Genomic DNA, 15,151 nt, shown 5'->3' with positions numbered 1-15,151 from the left:
CCTAATCCTCTGCCTTATTCCCAAACTCCTTTCATCTTATGTACATGTTAATACACAGAAACTTTATATGTTCTACAGATGGTTCACTATTTTTCTCTTGTCGACACTGTTACCATACTATTCTATCTGCTCTCTCAGTTTTAAGCCTGTGTTCAGCTTGCTTCAAAGAGGAAGAAAATAACCTATTCTCCATATCCCCAGTGAATCAAAAAGAACCAAGTAAATTGCAGTAATGCAGAGGTAGGATAGGCAGTCTGAAAACCTTACTAATTCTTATGGGTAGGAAAACAGGAGAATAGTTCACCCAAGCAAACTATGGAGTCTCCCTCCTCTGACATGTTTCAAAGCAGGCTACAAAACAATCTGGCAGAACTGAGAGCTCCTGCACATTGCCTTAGGCTTGGGATGATGCCTAGGAAAATCACACGTACCTTGTGTGCTGTGTCTGCTGAAAGGCAAGGCAAGGAAGACAACATCTTTGGCAAAAAGAAAGGGAAGTACTGTGTAAATGTGATATGGTCACACTAAAGAGAAGGATTCAATTTACAGCACTGTCATTCTACTTATCAGAAATACTTAGTTTGCTTAAGCATACAATATCTAGCATATTAATTCCCTAAATTTATAAATTAACTTGTTGAAATGCTATTGCTTTCACATCTGTGTCTGAAACTGATTTCTACCATGACAGATATGACTAGAGCTCCGTAGTAACTTTTCTTTTACCTTTGTTTGATTTTTTTAGAATGCATTTTTAAAGAAAAGGAATATTATATACAATAATGAATTAAAGTAAAAGGAGAAAAAAAGCCATTGTAAATCAGGACATAATGTCTCTTTTTAACCATAAGAGATGAAAAAAAGTTAAGTGAGAGTGTAACAGACATCAAAAAATTAAAGCATGCAATAAAATTGAAAAAATATCAATGAAACCTAAAATACATTTTTTAAAAATCTGTACAGCACTGGTAATAATTTCAGTAATGATGTGACCTTTTGTTACCTTCTAATAAACACAAAATTCTGGATTAAGGTGTGATAGAATAATACTGAGGATAGAAAGGAGAAGCAGCATTTTACACCAAATAATGGTGAGTGCATCTCTGCTGAGAAGCAGAGAGTTATTGACCCTCTGTTTTGCTGCACCATGTGAAATTCAAACCAACCAGATGATCCCATCTGAACGTGGAACTAGTTTCTTCTAGATGACTTATTATGGCTTGGTGGTCCCCAGGGGTCTGTCTGGCCCCTGGGGCAGCAGCTGCTGTAGGTGTCCCAGATAGCACTGTGCTGATGAGGCGCAGCCTGTCTGGGCCCTTGGGCTAGCTCCGAGCTGCTGGCTACTTTAGCGAGCACTTGTGGAGTGATTTCAGCTCTTAGTGATTTCAGCTCTCAGTGATTTCAGCTCTGTGGTCACAAAGTGCCTCGGCAGACGCAGGGAAGGAGAGAGGTGAAAGCTGTGTGGAGTTCTGCAGAGATGTCTTTATTGGCAGCTTCTGAAAAGGGTTCCAGTAACAGCTCTTCCATCTGAACTGGGCAATGGAATGGGTTTATATAGGCTGTTGAGGAATCAGGAATTGTCCTATGGCTGAGGTCGAGGAGAATACGACCTATAGCCTTACAGAGAGATAACAGGGGTCTGATGTGCGGAAGAGGGGCAGCTCTGTTCCACTCATCATGACTCTGCATTTCTTATATTAGGCTAGTGACCACCATGGAGGCCTTGCAGGGCCTCTGACTGCTACAATGACTATCTGTGCAAGTATCCAAATACGCCTCCAAAGTGCCTGAAGATAAAATAAAAGTAATGGGAAGTGACTCTAAATTACTTGGACTGTGAGTGAGCCAACTCTTCTTCAAAACTTTTTTCCTGGAGAGATTCCAGATGTATTTTCAATTAAAACAAGAATGAAACAACTTTTGCCGTACTTGCTCTTCAGAGACTCCTCTTCTTCCTCAAACAGCAGCTCTCGGGCATGTGACTTCATTTAAAAAAAATGAAACACTTTTAGGCCATCTGTGTTTTTCTGCATAGCAAGCAGCCTTATGTAATCCTGTTCTGCTGACCTCTCTCCTGCTGCAAGGCCTGTCTGCAGAGCCAATGCATTAGGAGGAAATGGCAAGAGGCCTTTTGGAATACTCTCTCCCCTAGCACCATCATAAATCAGCCCAGCTCCTACACTTTTGGGCACTGCATCCACTGTTGTGTCTGACATAATGCCACCCCGCCTCCCCCCCAGGCCCTAAAGCACATGTCCTGATCTTGCCTTCTCAGCAGAGGATTTGTGGGAGGGGATGAAAAATTCCAGAATACTAATTCCTTCAGAAATCAGCATCATGCAGTGTTGGTGATGTGTCCCCTTGGCTTATCGGATGAACAGCCCATAGTACATCATCCTAAACTTTACCACAATTAGTCACAAAGTTAATCCAGGACTGGGAGAAGGGCAGTGGCTGCATTGCTGGAAGGACAGCTAAATGAGGACATATGTGCTACTGAGAAACAGCTACAGCTACGTCCTCACTCCTAACTACATTGTGAAACAAGGCTGACACAGCCTCAAAACTATTAATTTCCGTCTTGGTGATAAACTTCAGTACCCTGCTTAACAGTTCTGAGGCTAGAATGAATTTCTCCATGCCTTCTCGATCCTATTACTAGTTTTCTAAATGAATATTTTCTGGTTTGTTTAAGCTAAAACTGGGAATATATATGTATATATGTATATATATATAAATGCTATTGCATTATGCTGTAACACAGTGTATATCCATCCTTGCTACAGCATTTCCTTGGATATTCTTCAACAATGCCTGTGATCTAAGCATGTGGCCATTTAATTTGCAGCAGCAAAGCCAGAAAAAAAGCAGGGCAATTGCTTCTGTTCCTTAGTTAACCTAACTTTGAGACAGGCACATTAAAGGCCTTTCACCTGAAATTCATTCTGACAATTGAAGACTGGCCAGTGTTTGGTTCCATTTGGGAAGGATATTAGTTCTTCAGAGGTGGAGACTCTGCTCTCGTATGAGAGTTTGGACAGGAGTCATGCTTTTGCCAAAAAGGCAGATACTTCCTTGCTGCTGTTTCTGATACATTTGTTCACTGACTTCCACCAGTGCACCACTTTTCATCATATCCTCTACCTCATACAAGTATTGAAAAGCAGTGTTTTGTTCTGTGAATAACAAACTGTAGACTTGAACTATGTCTATAACACTTGGATGGAAAGCAGCACCAGCTTGAAATAGCAGCAGTGATGTATTATGACATCTTGACTGTGGTCCTATTCCTGTTAGTATTATATGGATAAAAAATAAAGTAACATTTTTCTGTCAGTGTAAGCAGCTGATTTTAAGCAATAGCCTGTGGGACAACAGGCAAAACAGAGAAAGCCAGAGCTCCTGCCACAGAATGATGGGCAGGTTTCCCACCAGAAATTGCTTCATTCTGGAACTGTTGAAAGGATTTTTAGGACTGCCCCAGCCAGGGCTTGAGGACAGACAGAAGAGTGGTGGGCTGTACACTAGATACACTAGATGGCTCTATGCCAGAGCACTCTCAGGTTCTGGGGACAGTGAGGTTACTTTCTCTCATTGTGTACTCTCTAAGACAACACTCTTTCTATGCACCTCTACCCCTTCACTTCCAGTGGTTTGAAATTGCAACCAACAGGCCAATATTTAAACACTTGGCTGCCCAACCATTCTTTATCCCCAGTAGGACGCTTCAAAGGGCAGCAGGAAATATTTCCTTGCTGATTGATTACTCAGGAGGTAAAATGCTCTCTAGGTGAGGATTGGAACCAAATCCCCCTTCAAATGGGAATATTTAGAAGATGATGAGAAGGAGTGTAAGAGGTCCTAGATAAAGAATGATGGGAATAATAACTACTACAGGTTGCCCACACAGGTCATATCTACTCTTGCTTTACCTGCAGACTTACCAAAAGGTGGCATTTTGTGAGGTTTGCTTCACAACAAGGAGAAGATGGAAACCCAAACGACCACAGGCTAAAATTAATAGGAATTCTCAAAATACCATCTCAGTGTTTTCATTTGCTGTCAGTAAACCCAAAAAACAGCACTGTAGCCATCCTCTCTTTCTGTTTGCTAACCTTTGCTGGTAGGAATACAAATAACAATTTTTTAAATAAAAGCCATGAAACACTAGAATCATAAAACAGGTTTTACACATTTTCTCTTAGGATGTACCTGCACCAAAAATACAAAGTACAGACTGCTGATCCAGCCTGTGTACCTGGAGCTTTTCCCTGTTTCTTAGCCCATTCCAAATGGCATTTGCTATTTTTTGATAACAAATTGCATGGCTACATCTAAGACAGAAGATATTTAAGTACCACAATAACTTACACTGGAATATGGCCATTTCTCCTTGATGTGGAACCTTTCAATTGGATCTGGAGGCCTTCCTGATGATTCACTGCATCTCCAGTACAAAAACATGGGCTTTATAAAAGAAATTTTGAAAAAGAGTTGGTATTTTGTAAGAAGTCATGTTAGATAATAATAAAGATAATTTCTGAGCATGAAATCTATTACTCTTCCTCAGGACAATTATTGTGGATCGACAGCCTTATAATTAGGCAGAATTTCATTTTACAACTAAAATACCACATTATCAACCACACAAAAGGAAAAGCAACACTGGATTTTTAAGTTCACTCTTACCATCACTATTTCTGAGTTTTTTGTGTGTCTACCACCACCATCACTTACATGCAAAGCACTAATGGCATTAACAAAATTATCTGGCAAAAGAATGACTATTTTTGCTGGTATATATTACATAGGCTTTTTCCTCAGAACAGGTTTTTGGACACACTTTCTAGCATCTGTGATCTTTAAGGTAATCATAGGATGGAAGTGCTTATCTGAGAGATGAGGTTTCCTTCTTTGAACTCTTAGGCAGCTGAAATGAATAATACCTTAATCCTTTGGCTACTTCATTTGTAACTGCTTGGTAATTGTGAAAGGGTACATTCCTGCTAAAGGATTAATTTAGTTCCTGCATGAGAATTCTCAGCATATTCCACATATGCAGCAGCCCTTCTCAAAAGAAGGTGACTCAGTTTCATCTAACACATTAGGAATGTGCACCTTCCCTGCTTCTGATTAATTTCTGAGAACTGAGTACAAGCAAATAGCATTTCCACAGCCCTTGCTGATTCTAATAGTATCTCTCCTGAAACTGCAGGTGAAGGAATGTTCATTTTCAGACCACTGCCTATAATACCGAAGATGAATAAAATTGCAGGTTTGCAAAAAATGCCAGAGATCAATAAAATTATATGTTTAGCTTAAGATAGGCCATCATTGCAGTTTTCCAGCCAAACCTCTCTGTGAAATCAGGTGAAAAATAGCTGGTTTCCCAACACATATTTTCATTGCCTTTTTTTTTTTTTCTGACCACTCAAAAATCTCTGAAGATATATATGAAAGAGTAAAAGACTGTACAAATTGCTGACCCCCCTTCATACTAGTCTGAAGGGAAGAGATACAAATAAACATCAGAAAAAGACATAAGAAGTTACCATTTTTCAAGATGCCTGAGGCTAACGAATTCTGGAAAGATGCAAGGTCATGTCACCAGGCAGAGTATTGAACCAATTAGAAAATAACTCACCAAAATTTAATGGAAGGCTTGTTCAAATCTGCACTGAAATTTAAATAGCTAGTGGAAAAGTCACATACTGCCATTCATTGTGCAATATTCTGTGTATACAGAATCCTCCAGAGCTAGCATGTCTGAGCTATAACATATTCCTCCAACTCTAGACTGTACAAATCAGGAGCTAAAGACAGACAAATGTAGCAGAGTTCTTCTGAAAGTTGAAATAATTCTGTAAACTAAGTTTTTATCTGATCTTCAGGTTGTGACACTCTAGTTTCTGTTTGTGTATCTACCAATGCTTGACTGGCTCCTTGGAACTTTGAGGTAGTATATGTATTTATGAATAACATTTTGATGCATTTTTTTAACTCAGCACCTCCATCATGGAGCATTCAGTTACAAATGATAGTATAATAATTGACATTTTTACGATGTTAGCTAGTATTGCAATTTCCATAAATCCTTGATTTCCGATACCAAGCTAATACACTCATGAAATGCCTAAAATAAATTTACTTATCTTAAACCTCTGATTGTTAGATACTTGAATTTGCTGTTGAATCATCATATTTTATTTGCATGTGCTGCATCAAAGGTTAATATACTTTTTCATTTGAGTAGATGTATTGGAGATTGTTGGCAATAATTCAGAGGTAACTGATGTGTCTGCTTGCAAATTCACAGATTTCCTATAGATCTTGTCTATTATCATGTGACTCATTCTTCTGCCTGTGGTCATTTGTATGCAGTGACGTTTGTGATTTAATTTTACAAATCAAACTTAAAGCATCAATACAGTTCAGTTTCTTTGGCATGATAATTGGACAATATATTATTGAATGTTAGGGTCCGTTCCTGTTTCCCTTCAGCTCAGTTCTCAGCAATGCAATCTATATTTATATAATGCAAAAAAAAATTTATATAATGCAAAAAAAAATATTGATATCAACTGCCTCCATCTGTTGTACAATGAGATGCTGAAAAGGCAAACAGACTCATGGGTGATGCAGGGAGTGGAGCTCTTGGGACACGGGTCTGAATCTCAGCTTTTTCCTGTTCTGTTTAAATGGCTTATATTGTCTGTGTCTCAAATAACTGCCTGTAAAATAGTAGCTCTGTTTGTCTCATGTGTAAAGGCAGAGATAGAGACCACTCATCATGCTGGTTATACATACTGTCCAACACAGCAGGTCTCAATCTTATTTGGAGCCTCCAAGCATGACCAGATATCAATACAGTGAAAGGCAAAAGAGAATTCTGTATTGATTCACTCATTAAAACCTTTCAAATGTTTGTAACAAGAAGGCTTTTAACAGGGACCAGAAGTGTTATCCCAGACTCTGAAGCCCTTCCATATATTATTTTTTTGCTATGGTATTTGCATCCTGCTTCCTGTTTGATGACAGTCTAGTCTCAAGAATTTCCTCTCTACAGTCCTGTTTTCAAAACACAAGGCTGCCCCATACGCTTGCTGTCCATTGTGTGACATGATACTGAATTCTGGGATCATTTTAGAGAGAGGAGCAATAAAGAAGTTTCTCCTTGAGGAGAATTGTTTAGGTTGGTTTGGTTTTTTTAGTTTGGGATTTTGTGTTTTGTTTTGTTTGGTTAGTTTTGTTTGCTTTTTACCTGAGATATAATTTTTTTCTCATGTTAGGGCTTGTTTAGGGTTGGAAATGTGAGGCACAAAATTCATAAATGTACTTTTTAGGCTAAATTTACAAGTGAAGTGGATAAAGTCATCACTGAGAATGCAAATTTAATTCAAGGCCATAGAGGAATTTTTGAGTATATTAGTGTAACCTAAGGGATGAGTACAAACTTCATACATTTCCGGACATTTTCTCACCTCTGAATTTTTAAGAGTATGTTTTGCTGCATTTTCCTTGAGGAATACAGTTTCTTTTGATTTCTCTCAGTCTACATTCCATATGGTGACACTAAATGATGCATCCTGTCCTCAGCAGCTGCAAAGTTGATGGGTGTGAAAGGAACTTGCCACCTTCAGTCCTTGTTCCTCACTGTGTTAAAAAGAGACCCATACCTACTAGTTTTCAAGACAGCAGAGGTGGCATGAGCTGGACTATCTGATAACAGGTCTGGCCAGAGGCATTGTGGGTGTGAAGACTTCTGGTCAGAAGATGCTAAATAATACCTCAAGGGAAAATTTTAATTTTTTGCAGTAACACCAAAGAAATGCTGGTATCCTGAACGTGACAATGTTTTTCTTCAAATAGCTGGCTCAAATATGGAGTCAAAAGTTTCATTTCCTCACTGGGAGACTCTTTGTGTTGGGTACATATATCTTGAATCACTAAAATCCTTCAGCCTGTAATAAATTAGCTCAAGTAGCTTTGATGTTTACAGAGAGAGAAGCAGTGGAGATTGCTTGCAAGGCTCAACACTCTCAGTAGCTTACAGGCCTCTTCTGGCAGGCAGGGGTTTAATAGCACTACACACACAAAACAGCTCAGCCAGGGTTGTATTTCAATTATTGCTCGCCTGCTGTGGAAGGTGGAAGTTCTCTGAATGTGAGTGTTTGGGCATCTGATCAACTTTTGTAAATGTGAGGATGAGGTGGGGGAGATTGGACATGGAGAACTTGCCACTTGTTGGAGAGGGCTTGAGTCAGAACTTCCTGTGCTCATGGGACTGCTTCCACTTTGGTGTGTGAATGGGTCTATTGCAGATTGCAAACAGTAGCAGCTGAGATGAAAAGAAAACTATTGACTGAAGGGAGAGTGAGAGCAGATGGAGAGCTCCTTCCTGAACAGAAAGAATTAAAATAGAAAAAAATAAGAAGTAGGGTCAAAGAGAGGGGAAAAAAATGACAGAGCAGTATATCACAAATGTACCACAGAAAAGAGATTCTGGGTACTCCAAGGTTAGCAATGTCTGACTCTGCACTTCAGATCAGTTTTACTCAAACCATGTGTGCTGTTTGGTGTGTGTTTTACATGTGTTCAGTTACAGGGGTTATCTGCTCTCCACAGGGCTTATCCAATCCTTCAGGTGAATTCTTCACTTAGTCATCTTCTGATGCAGAGCAAATGCCAAATACTTTAAAAGAAATGGCAATAGTAGGGATCAGCCCATATAATTCCTATTGTGCACTAGGATTGTTTTTTTATAGTTGTTGCTGTGTAAATGTTTCCAAATTGGCTTGTGGCCCAGAGACAAGAGAAACACAAAACATTTTCTCTGGTATCTTTTTCATGTTTATTTTCCTCCCTTATTTAAATGGGGATGTTCTTTTTGCCCTAAGGTTACAAAGTAGCAGATGCTTTTCAAGCTCTCCAAGACTATAGTAAAAATCATGCAACATTTTAAAATAGAACAATGCTACAAAAGCCAAATATTTCTAGGGTTTACATAAGAAATCATAGTCTAAATCAGATAACTCAGGAAGAACAGAATCACAAAGCACTTAAAGCTTAAAAAGATACCCTTGAAATACATGGTAAGGAGAAGTGATTTATCAAGTAAATTTGAGAAAACCAATCTGTTTCTCAATATTCTACAAAATTAAGAAAATGCTAAGTTTGTTTATCTAGTAAATAACTTGGTGAAAATATTCACTTAGCTCTTGCTATTGTACCCAATATCTGTTCAACTCAAGCTCTGATTCTAGATATATTTCTCTTAATTATATTTTTAGTTACATCTCCCAATGCTCAGTGACTGGATGCTTTTCCCAGTGGCTACATCAGATGCCAACAACCAAGCAAATATTTTTCCTACAATGCTCAATGCCCTGAGGTTTGAACCTGTATCATTAAAAATGATGGGAATTTTGCCAATGATTCCAAGTGGTGCAAAAGCACATCTACCATTGAAATCTGCATAAATGTTCCACCTCTAGTCAAAATATTCAATAACTTCACGCAGCTTTTGGTGAAGTTTCCTGTAAACAGTTCTCTAAATTACAGCTTCTGGGGCTTTGTTGAACCAAACTGAAAGGAAAAACATTTAACAGAACAGGACAGCTAGAAAAATGCACAAGCCATAGCAATGTTTTTTGGCTGTGTTGCATTATGCACATAAATTTGCAGAAATACATATACCAGTTAATCAATCACCTCCAGTCAAAAATGTCAGGGTACCATAAATGATATTGTACCATCAGCCTGTGTTCAAGCAATTTCTTTTCACTCTATTATAACTTTTCATCTTGAGCCAATATTAAATTCCATTTGTCACAATAGGTGTCAGTGGCTATACCATTTTCAGTAGCATCTTCTAGATAAAACACCCCCATGTCTCTTTGCAGTACCATTAGCAGTATTGACTGCTCTATTTTCTCTCAATAGAAAGCTCCTCACAGATACCTTATTGTGGAAAAGGCATCCTCAACAGGGCCAAACATCATTTGAGTGAGGTTTGAAGGAGAAGAGATTAAATACTTAGTAAGAGTTATGAACAAGGCTCAATGCCATTTTCATTTAGGGACTTGGATCATTAAAGGGACGTGCTTTTTCTTGTTGGTGATGTTTTATTGTTATTTAAGTGGGCTCCTGCCATGCAAAGGGATGGAAAGTTATTCATACTTTGGCTAAAAACCCCTCCAACAATTTGTCATTCAACTCTTAACAACAGAACCACTGACAGAAGCAGCGAGGTGATCAGAAGATGTAAAGAGAGGACAGCTGACTTTCTGTCATTTATCTTGTCTCCTTTTGAGAAGCCATGCTGGGACACAGGATATGTAGTTTGTGCCCAAGGGATTATCTCAGACCATAATTTAGAGATAATGAAGGAATGCTCTTTTTCTTCTACTGGAAATTTAAGAAACATTAGCAAGTGCCAAGGAGTACAGTCTGGCTGTTACAGCAGAAGACAAGGGGCAGCCACTCTTTGCTTTACAGCTGCTTGTATTATTATCTCAGCTGAGTAATTTTAAAGAAGGTAGGAGTGGAATAGTGGGCAAAGGTGGAGATCAGAACATCTATTTGTTCTTAATTAAATATCCTCTTATTCTCCCTCCCAGTCTGCCAGTAACATTAAGGGAAAATAATGGCATTTGGTATCTCACTGGAGAATTACCTGAACATTTTTGCTCTTGGAAGTCGCTGCATACTGCTATTATGGGTCTTTTTGGGTAAATTACTCAGCTCCTGAGTAGAGTATGTGACAGAAAATTACGTTCTCGTACCTTCCACTATGCTGATTTTAGTCATGGAAAGGTTCTGTTGCACTGAAAGAACATTTGTAATGCTGCAATCAGGGAGAGAAAATGCATATGATATACCCTGATCTCAGTGTCCAGGCAGCTCACAAGCAGGGCTTGCTTTCTGACTCTGGGAGTAAAACTTCCTTAACAGAAAAAAACCAAAACTGATCTAAATACAGACAGTGACAGAAACTCAGATGGCAAGGGGAAACTGAAGAGGGTTTTTTTAGCTATTGTGAAGTTACTATTCCTGTCTTGCACTGCCAAAAAATGGAGTTTTGGGACCACATCTCTTCCAGTTTTTGATCAATTTGTGGCCAAATAACTCACTCATGTTGTTATGGCATTTTCACATTCAGATAAAACCAAGAAGCTTGGGCAAATAGAATATTCAATTTAAGTGCTGAAAATGGCTTGCTTACTTTCAAAATCATATAGTATTACTTTTTCATTTTTCATAAAAACAGATTAATCTCTCTCTTTTTAATAAATTATTAAACTATAATCCTGTCAAGTGAGGCTAATCTCTGATTTAAGGGAATGCTTATTCCCTTACAAACAGGTGTATTTCACAAATATTCCACAAAAAGTGGAAGTAACAAAAATGTTACATGGGAGCAGAGGGTAGCAGACCCATCCATACCCAGGAGGGTGAGTCCTAAAAAGAAGCATAGTGGAAGAACAATCTTTGAAGTTCTTTTGTTAATGATCTTGACCACTAAGTTGTTCTATTCATCAAACAGCTGCATGCTACAACCAGATAGAATGCAACAAGCATGTGACTCTTCACAGATATTATGCTAACATTAATTTTCTAAAGTATGTGAATTTGGATGTGAATATTGAATGAGTCCCACTGGCAGCTGACATTAAAAGCAGAGTTCTGCCAGAGTTTTCTTACCTTTCCCTGCCACTATTTCCAACTTTTGAGTTATATTTCTCCTGACTTCATGGAAAATTGACTGTATTGGGTGCAAGAAAAATTGCAAAACTATTCTCAAAGAATACACAGAGATAATTTTTACTCTATCCATATGATGACCTACGTCCTTTTGAAGACTGATGTTTAATGACTACAGCATGACTATAGGAGTTATCTCCAGCAGCTAGAGATGACATTTTTTTTGTGACGCGTTTGATATTTGCTTTATGGACATATTTGCTTTCAGTGAAACAAATCTTCAGATCAGTCAAAACTGCATCAACTCACAAACTAACCTAGGACAAAACTCCCTTGCTGTGCTTCACAGCTGTAGAATTGCAGCACTGTGCAATTAAGGATATATGTTCCTGAGGCTTGTAGAACTTTGTCTATGCTTAGATTTGAGCACCACATTTTAAGCACTTGTCCACCATCTCTGCCAATGTGATTTTGCATGTGAAATTACCTTAGAGACACCTGCAAAGCTTGTTGTCTCAGCAGCTAGTTTATAGGCCTTAGTTGAGCCTGAAAATTCCTCATTAGCCCAGCTTCACCTTCTGCCTCTCAAAAATAAATAGTAAGTAATGAAGGGCAAGAAAGACACATACCATGTGTGCTCCTCCTGTGTTTGCTCTGGGTTTCCCTCCAGGTCCCCTCCTTCCTGTCTTCTCTCATCCTCTCCTCATATCTCTGAAACTACATGGCTAGAAAGGTCAGATGTTATCTACTTCTGCAGTTTGTTGGAGGCTGTTTAAAAAGTTCCTTTCCTAAGCTCTGTAAAAATTCAGCCCCTTTCACATTCATTTTTCTTATTTCTCACAAAATCCAGATGACACTCAGGAAAGGAAGAAAGTACACTGACTGCATTTAAAAGTGTGCTGCTAATATTTATTGCTCTGTGGAAAGGCAATCGCCCACAGCACCCTGGAAAATGTCCAAACTAATAACTGTAATTAATAGCTAGAGTAATCACATCCCATGCAGCTGCAGCATGTGACCCCTCATAACCATGAATATATTTTCCTTCTGGCACCTACCAAGAGAAAGAAATATTATTGTGCTGGAACAGGAAGCTCAGAGAGACCAAGCCACTGGACTTCAGGCCCTTAGGACAACCACAGCATACCCAGGATCTGCTGCTGGCCTTGTGACATGCTAGGTTATGGCACCCCATAGCAGCCAAAGCCCTCTCTACCCAGCTTTCAGCTTACTGAGCAGTACACCAGTCAAGGAGTAATGGTTTTAAACTGAAGGAAGGTAAATTTAAATTAGATACAAGAAGCTTTTCTGAAGTGAAGGTGGTAAAACACTGGAACAGGTTGCCCAGAGAGGTGGTAGATGTCTCATCCTTGGAGACATTCTGGACGAGGCTCTGAGCACCCTCGTCTATTGAAGATGTCCCTGCTCATTGCAGGGGGGTTGGACTAGGAGGCCCTTAAATGTCCATTTCAGCTCAAACCATGGTCTCCCTCACCTACCCTTCTTGCAAGAGCAACACATGACACTTCAGGCTCTGTGTGCTTCCATAATTCAGAGTAATTGGGACCATATCCACATGCCTTCCTCAGGGCATCTCCTGCCCCCAGGGATATGAACTATGGTGCAGCCGCTGATATTAGACCATGGACATGGATAGCAAGGACACAAAGATAGTGAAGATTAAAAGAAAATTACTTTTCTCCAGAAGAAGCAGACACTTTCTTGGTTCCTGACCAAACAGAGCACATTTTTTGCACCAGTGCCATAGCACAAGGGCAGTTGTGGAAAATAGCCTCAGGGAGGATCCCTGAAGAACAGGAGAAATTCACCAACAAAGCAAACTATTTATTTATAGCAGTTACAAAGGCTCTGAAATTATGCTTTATCCTTCTTACACATTTCACTTAATAGAAAAACAGTCAGTCCAGACAAAGTTCAGCCTTATAAACACAAGGACACACAGGGTTCAGTTGTGTAAACATAAGCAATCCAAGCTTGATACTGCTCCCAATTAAGTGACTTGAGGGGTGAGAAACCAAACAGAGGATCCAACTCAGAATGCAGAGCAGTAGCTGGTGCCCAGTCCTGTGCTCAGTGTTCTCATCGTGCAAAACAAAATGCAGCTACATTGGATGTCATTAAATAAGACATCCTTTTGACCTGCTTTTTGTGAACTAGAATACATGAGCTTTATACTTGAAAAAAAGAATGGTGGTGTCATCTAGGTAGCTTGTTGACCTTTATACATGATCTGTTTATGACATGTCTGTACTTTCCCATCCTCCCTTGACTTTCCTTTTTCTATCACTGTGAAATGTTTTTGTTCATTTATTTATTTGCTTTCATCCATTTGTAGTTTGTATTTTTTTTCAGAAGTAAGTACACTGAAAATAAAAGCTAAGAAAAAATTTGTATCTACAACCTTCTTATGCAAAAGGTAGACTTCTTCAAGGCTTTGCTTCCGTACAGACTTCTGGTTTTGTCTGAAGGTCCCTTTCCCACATATTCATGCCAGTAATCTATGAAGAAAAATTCACGGCCTGATTTCTATTTTTAAAACCATGCATATTCTGGTTTAATGCTAAAGATTAAATAGAGTGGGGACACATCTAAATTGTTCATGTAATCTGTTGATCTACATCATGACAAATCACCTTGTAGATATTGGACTATGAGCTGATGTACATGTGTGCATGTGGAGTGTGGCAAGAATTTGCATTATTTTAATGATGTTCATGATGGATTTACTACAAGTTTTGCATCTTTAGTTCCACAGGGCAATTTTATTTTTCCTAATGTTTTATGTATTTTCCTTTATGAAGTGTTTCCTATTTCTAGATGCAAACTCAAGGTCATCAAATCCCCAGAGGTAGCAATGGAGTAAAAAGCAAACACAAAGCCCTTTGCCATTCTTAAACCCACTTCTTTCTAGGTACAGGAAACACAAGTTTAACTGTTCACACAGTTCACAAACAGGACAACAGGAATTATCTGTGTGCTGCTTCTGACTATATATTGTGGAAAGATATTCAAGTACTGGGAATAGATTTCTGGGAAGCTGCAGAAATCTATAAAGAAAGCTACAACTTTGCTGTATTCTGAGAGAAAAAAAAAACCCTTTCTGATACAGAGGCTTGAGATAATGTCTTCATTTCCAGTCTGGAATTTTCCCAGCTCTTCTGTATTGCATTCACACAAAAATAAACTGCTGGGATTTCTTGAGGCGGGGTGGTATCCTCTAAGAAAAGGGGTATTACAGACTATGGCAACTTCAAATCTGCAGTCTGTAAGCCTCTTTATTTTACTAGAGTTATGAAACCTGCTCCTCTGGGATGTTTTGTAACCCTTCACTTGTGTCAAAAGAAAAGGGGTTAATATTCTTTCCTTCAAACTTAGCACTGACTCAGTTGAAAGAGTAGTCTCTGAACAGAAATGGTGCTCGCAGTCT

This window comes from Vidua macroura, chromosome 2 (assembly GCF_024509145.1).
Source record: "Vidua macroura isolate BioBank_ID:100142 chromosome 2, ASM2450914v1, whole genome shotgun sequence".
NCBI lineage: Eukaryota > Metazoa > Chordata > Aves > Passeriformes > Viduidae > Vidua > Vidua macroura.
Note: the sequence above shows the minus strand (reverse complement) of the source record.